Source organism: Phoenix dactylifera, unplaced genomic scaffold (assembly GCF_009389715.1).
Source record: "Phoenix dactylifera cultivar Barhee BC4 unplaced genomic scaffold, palm_55x_up_171113_PBpolish2nd_filt_p 000365F, whole genome shotgun sequence".
Lineage (NCBI taxonomy): Eukaryota > Viridiplantae > Streptophyta > Magnoliopsida > Arecales > Arecaceae > Phoenix > Phoenix dactylifera.
Window position 1 is genome coordinate 175,576 of NW_024067819.1, and position 7,328 is coordinate 182,903.

Genomic DNA, 7,328 nt, shown 5'->3' on the forward strand with positions numbered 1-7,328 from the left:
CCTTTGATCAAAGCAAAATAAAAATTAGAAAGAGTTTCTAATATTTCATTGTTTGAATTATCATATAAAAGATTGAGAGAGACATGAATAAGTGATTGAGTTTGATATTGATCCATACTCATGCACTTATTCAGGATGTAGTATGACTGAGGGATTGAATTACACGGTAACTTGCCACTGAAGGGTATGTTTGGATTTGTCCAATACATTCCTCATCTTTCAGGTAGACATGATACGTTGCTAGACGTCAATCTTGTCTTGTGGGTTGATCAGATCAAAGAGTTTGATTAGATCAAAGAATCAGAAAGGTTCTGATTGCTAAGTCAGGTTTAGCACTGAATTGGACCTAAATTGGATTAGAGGTATTCTAATCAAGTTAGGTCAACTTGTACCTGCACCTACTGCTGGCTAAGATAAGGAACCCAATGGGTCACACACAAGAAAACTTATCAAGGGTCTAATTGGATTAGATCATGTTTGCAGGATAAACATCCTAGCAGGTGTTGCAAACCTTAGCTCCTGATTCAAATTAAATTTGAATCTGATTCTTAGATTAGGTTGATCTAATATGATTAGATCATGACCTAATATGGGTTATCCAAGAGTTGGAACCCATTTGGCTTTAATTAGACCTGATTTGATTAGGTTTAATGTTTTCTTTAAGTTGGTTAAACCTAATTGGATTGGGTTTGATAGGGCCTTCACTTCTGGACCATTGATAGCTCCCTGGATGAAGGATCTGGTCCACTGGTTGGCGCCTTCATCTGGACCATTGGATGGCTTCCTGGATGAAGGATCTGGTCCACTGGTTGGCGCCTTCATCTGGACCATTAGATGGCTTCTTGGATGAAGAATTTGGTCCACTGGTTGGCGCCTTATTCTGGACCATTGGATGGCTTCCTGGATGAATAATCTGGACCATTGGTCAGCGCCTGAATTTGGACCACTGGATGGCTCCCTAGATGAAAGATCTGGACCATTGCTCAATGCCTGAATCTGGACCACTGGATGACTCCCTGGATGAAAGATCTGGACCATTGCTCAGCGCCTGAATCTGGACCATTGGTGATGGCATCTTGCTTCTGGACCATTGGATGGCACCGTGGATGATGATGCTTTGATCTGGACCATTAGATGGCGCCTAGATCTGGACCATTGGCTTTGATTTCCTGCATTTGGGCCCTTGGATCATCAGGATTTAAGAGGGAGACGTGAGAAAGAAGCGTATCATTAGATACGGCTTTTTCTAAAGCATGATATGCCTCCCTCTCTCTCTTGTTGGCACCCTCTTATCACACCCTTTGATGCATGAAGGGATGGCTAGGATGCATCCCTTCACATCTATAAATAGGGAGCCATTCCATCGTATTCTCCATTCCAACTCCACCGCATTCTCTCTCCCTTATCCCTTCTTTCTTACAAGCCTTTGTCTCTTTCTAGCATTGCTTCTAGAGTGTCCTAAGCCAAGACAAGGAGGTCTTCTTTATGACAAAAAGATTAGAAGTGATTTAGAAAGGTGAAAGAAAAATAAGAGAGGAGAGAAAGCAAGCCAATTTAAATCCTTTGGAAGGATTCAGCATTAAGGATCAAAAATCTTTGGAGCTAAAGTCTTGATCGAGTTTTCGTGTAGATCATCATTGGAGGGTGGACAGTTGGATGCCTCGTGGAGATTCTACAAACTTGGATTTAGCATTACAGGTATTCTTCTATTTCAGCATTTATATTTATATTGTTTGATTGTTACCATTAAGGTGATCTAGGCTTATAAGGGTTTCATGTTAATGGACTTTATTAAGAAATTTTTAAAATCCCTAGCTTTCGCTGCCCATCATGACATGATCGGAACCCCTACAGTGGTATCAGAGCAAAGGTCCAAGAGTTGTGACCGATCTCCAGAAACTCTCACGTGTGATCGTGTGACGAAGCGTGGCTCTCCGTCCGGAGGCGTATAGAGATGCGTGCTCTGATAGGTATACATGGGTGTCACCCTATTTTTAATAGGACCAAACCCATGTAGGAGTGGAGACTCCCCCTTCAGTGGTATCAGAGCCGTCCTTAATTGGTTCAATCAAATAATTATGCATGATGTATGATTATTAATTTACTATGAGATAGTAATGTCATATGCTTAGAAGAATGCTGAATTATATGATTCATATATGATATGATATGTAATAAAATTGGTATGACATAAAATTTTTTATATGAAGATATGTTGAAGCATGTTAATTAATTCAATCAATTGCTTATGATTTGTACATGCTATGAGATAGCCATGATGCATGATAGTTTATTGTAGACATTTAAAATATATGTTACAATTAAAAGAATGTGCTAGAGACCAGTTAGCCCTCAATAAAAATTATATTAAGTCATAGTGTTGAAAAACTTTGAGCTAACCCATTCTAGAACAATTAATCTAATTGGTGTCTAAGGAAAGCACTAAAGGTAGTTCTCTAATTAGGACCTTACTCTCTAAGTAAGGAGAGCCTCCCACCTGCTTACCTGGCCAATTGTTTGATTGCCTATTATGGATAAGCTTAATGTTGATAAAACACTACTCTGAGCCTTCCTTCATGTCTCGGCATTATTATGTCAAGATCCATGCAAGTTTGTTGTGCAACCACAAGACTTGCAATGGAAACTGATGGTATACTGTCTTGGTGCATAGAGATGCTTATGGTATATTTTAATATGTTGCTTTATTGTGCAATCACAAGAGCAATATTATTTGAATATGACTGTATGGAAATGAAAGGCTTGACTTAACTAAAACATTATAATTTGTTGTGCAACCATAAGGCTATAAGTGTTTTAAGAGGACAGGATAAAGTTAAGAATTGCATGAGATGCAATTGGAAAGAGTTTTCTACCTTTGAACTCATAAGGGTTTGTTGTGTAACCACAAGACTTTTATGAAGAATTAGGATCTCAACCCTACTAAGAAGATTTTCTCGTTTATCATAGGAGAGGGCTATGATATTCGATAAAATAGTGGGAGTAACAATTAGATAAAGTTCTAGTCTAATTGTATATATGTCATCATGATTGGTCTATTTATGTTAGTTTTGTTCTTTATATATGTAGAATAAAATTCTGCATTAATGGCATCTTCACTATCACAAAGAGGCATCTTAGATGCCAACAAATTGACCGGTTCAAACTATGTGGACTGGTTGAGGAATTTAAAGATTGTACTCACTCAGAAGAAAATTTTCTACATCTTCGTGTGGAGTGATTGATTATAACCCTATTTGATTTTGATGAGCTCAAAGCATTTGAGTATATTTTATGTTATACTAATAAATTCAATTTAGTGTTTCAGTCAAATATTTGTAAATTTATGATTAATTGTCTCTAGCCTTGGTTCAAGACATTTTGACTAAGTATGGAAATCAATTTGAACCAAAGTCTATAGCTCGAGTCGACTCCGGAAGATTACGAGTCGACTCCAAGTGTATCAGAAGCACTGGCACAGGCTTGAGTCGACTCCGGCACATTACGAGTCGACTCCGACTGAGAACAGACAGAAGGACAGAAAGATTAATCTCAGAACCTGTCACCGAGTCGACTCCGGAAGAATTAGAGTCGACTCCGATGCTTGTCGAGTCGACTCCAGCAAAGTACGAGTCGACTCCATGGAGTAACAGACAGAAAGACAGAGAAGTCGTTTTGGACTCTGAGAGCCGAGTCGACTCCCGAAGTACTCGAGTCGACTCCGACGGTTGGCAAGTCGACTCCTAAGGAAGCAAGAGTCGACTCTCAGAGGAATGCAAGACTAAAAGTCAGAGAGCCAATTTCGGTGTCTGAGAGCCGAGTCGACTCCAGCAAAGTCCGAGTCGACTCCGAGGCAATTCAACTCCAAAGACAGAAGACCAGTATTTCGGTGTCTGAGAGCCGAGTCGACTCCCGCAAAGTCCGAGTCGACTCCGAGACAGTTCAAGTTCAAAAACAGAAGACCTGTCTTTCCGGCTCTGAGAGCCGAGTCGACTCCAAGAAAATCCGAATCGACTCGAGGAAGTAAAACCGAAAGAATGATTTGTGGAATCCTGAAGGTTGAGTCGTCTCCAAAAGGGAAAGTCATCTCCGGATATTGGCGAGTCGACTCCAGGTTCAGCCGAGTCGACTCTAGAACGGGACAACACTTTATTTCAAATTTTGAATAGTGGCCGAGTCGTCTCCAGTAAAGCATGAGTCGACTCCAGCAACAGCCGAGTCGACTCCAGATCGAGCGAGTCGACTTCGAACCCAACGGACACTTTGTCAGGAGTTGCAGAGTGTGCAGAACGGCCATAAATATGTATCTAACAGCTAGTTTTCGTTGGGGATGGCTTAAATAGCCAGAGTAAACAGTAATAGAGAAAAAAAGAGAGACTCCATTCAAAGCAAAAGAGATTTCCACCAACCAAAGCCTCTCAAGAGTAATTACAAGAGAAAGAAGAACGAAGTGCATTGAAGTCTACTCTCCAACCGTCTTCCTCATATTCAAGGCTCTCCTCCTGACAGCAAATCTTCAGCACATTCAAGAGGAGTCAAAGAGTTTGAGAAGCCCCTTTCTCCACCTCCAAAAATCTGTTTGAGGGCTTCTAACTCTTCCTTGTTTATATTGTCTAAATACGCTTTTTAAGAAGCTTTCTTTTTTACTTGTTTCAAATTGTTTTTCTTACTTGATTCAATCAGGGGATTGAATCAAGGGTGTTAAGGTTTGTTGGTGAGCCGAGGTTAAAACCAACGGTGTAAGGGTTTGATTGTGATCCCGGAAAAACAATCGGATGGTTCTAGTCGGTGAGCCTGTGAAAACCGACCGAGTTCGTTGTGATCTCGTAAAACAACAAGTTGGGTTGTGAGCTTGTAAAACAACCGGCTGTAATCCGAGAAATTATAGTGAAATCCAAGTGAGGCTTGGGGAGTGGACGTAGGAGCAAGGGCTAGCTCCGAACCACTATAAAATCTCTTGTGTTTGTGATTGTTTCATTGTCTCTTCCTTTTCCTTCATCCACTGCATATAGTAACTAATTAATCCACTTGCAATAAGTTTTAATTAGTTACTCACAAGGTTTTTAATTGCAATAATTACTTTAAACCCAATTCACCCCCCCCCCCCCTTGGGTTGTCTTTTTGGGCAACAAGTGGTATCAGAGCCGGAACTCTTCTATCAAAAGAGTAAAAGATCAAAATGACAACCCCATTTGGATCTTCTCATATTGAGGGGCAATCCACCCATAGACCTCCATTCTTTAATGGAACCGACTACTCCTATTGGAAGGCTAGGATGAGGATATTTATCCAAGCTCAAGACTATGAGATTTGGAGCACTATAGTTAATGGACCATACACCCTATCTATTTTTGTAGAGGGTGTTACTATACCCAAACTTGAAAAAGATTGGGATAACAATGATATTAGGAAGGCACAACTAAACACTAAAGCAATGAATGTGCTTTATTGTGCCTTAGACCGTAATGAATTCAATAGAGTCTCAACTTGTAATTCTGCAAAAGAAATATGGGATAGGCTTGAAGTGACCCACGAAGGCACGAATCAAGTAAAAGAATCTAAAATAAACATACTAGTTCATAAATATGAACTATTTAAGATGGAATCTAATGAAACTATCACTTGCATGTTTACTAGATTTACTGATATTGTCAATGGCCTAAAAAGCCTTGGCAAAAATTATACTAACAGTGACCTTGTCAGGAAGATTCTTCGATGTTTGCCAAGATCATGGGAGGCCAAGGTAACGGCAATTCAAGAAGCCAAGGACTTGAACAAGCTTCCACTTGAGGAGCTTCTTGGATCCCTAATGACGCACGAGCTCACAATGAAACAACACAGCGAAGAAGAATCCTCTCATAAGAAAAAAGTAATAGCTCTCAAATCTACTTCTTCTAACAAGGATTTATCTTGCAGTAGCAGCAGTGAAGAAGAAGATCATGAGGGAGATGATGATGAGGCTCTTCTCATGCGAAAGTTCAAAAAATTCATCAACCGAAAGAAGTCCTTTCATCAGAGGAGAGGTCCCTCAAGTTCCTACTACAAGGATAAAGGTAAGGAAAGGAAAAATGAGGAAATTGGATGCTATGAATGTAAGAAGCCGGGACATTTCAGAGTGGACTATCCTTTGCTCAAGAAGGCCAGCAAGTATAAGAAAAAGAAAGTCCTCGTCTCCACCTTGTCGGATTCCGATTCATCATCATCATCATCGGATGAGGAACAAGAGGAAAAGGCCAACCTCTGTTTTATGGCAAACGAAAATGAGGTAACATCTGAAACGCATTTAGATTTTATCTTTGATAAATTGTATGATGCATTTAATGAATTAATGGATGAATATAAGACAATAAATCTTAAGAATAAAGAGCTAAAACTAACCAATCAATCTCACTTCCATAAATACGATAAATTAGTTAAGGATAAGGACTTTATCATTAAAGAAAATTTAGAACTTAAAACAAGCAAACAAATGTTAATTCAAAAAACTAATACCTTAATTAAAGATAACAAAAAACTAACCAAAAAAATTTCTGAACTTAAAAACGATAAACAAACTATAAGAGATAATCTCACGAAAGACTTAAACATACTAGAAATAGAAAAACAAAAGTTGGCACAAGAACTTGAAAAATACAAACCTTTTGTTGAAAAGTTTACATATAGTTCTGAAAAATTAGAAATGATACTTAATAATCAACGAGCTGAGTTCAATAGAGCTGGTTTAGGGTATAAACCTAAGAATAAGCAAAAGCTCCTTAGTAATTTCTTTGTGAAAGCAGGGGAAAGCAAAATTAAGAATACAACCTATTTTTGCTGTGGAAAAATAGGACATAAAGCTAATGTGTGTGACCATAGAAAAGGAAAAGCTAAAAGAAAAATTAAAAAAGTTTGGGTTCCAAAAGGAACCAACATTACTAACCATGAAGGACCCAAGAAAACTTGGGTACCTAAAATTGTATGATTTCCTTGTGCAGGAGTGTCTTGCAAGCAAGGTCGACAAAAACTGTTGGTACTTGGATAGTGGCTGCTCAAGACACATGACGGGTGATAAAGACTAATTCTTCATCCTTGAGCCTAAAAAGGGAGGTGCAGTGATATTTGGAGACAATAACCAAGGTCACATCGTTGGTATAAGTAAAGTACAAATCACCTCCTCAACCTTTGTTGATAATGTACGATTGGTAGATGGTCTTAAACATAACTTACTTAGCATAAGTCAATTATGTGATAAGGGTTTTGATGTTCTATTTAAACCATCCCTATGCATCATAACCAACTCAATTGACAATAGCTTAGTATTCAAAGGAATAAGACGTGGAAATGTCTATGTA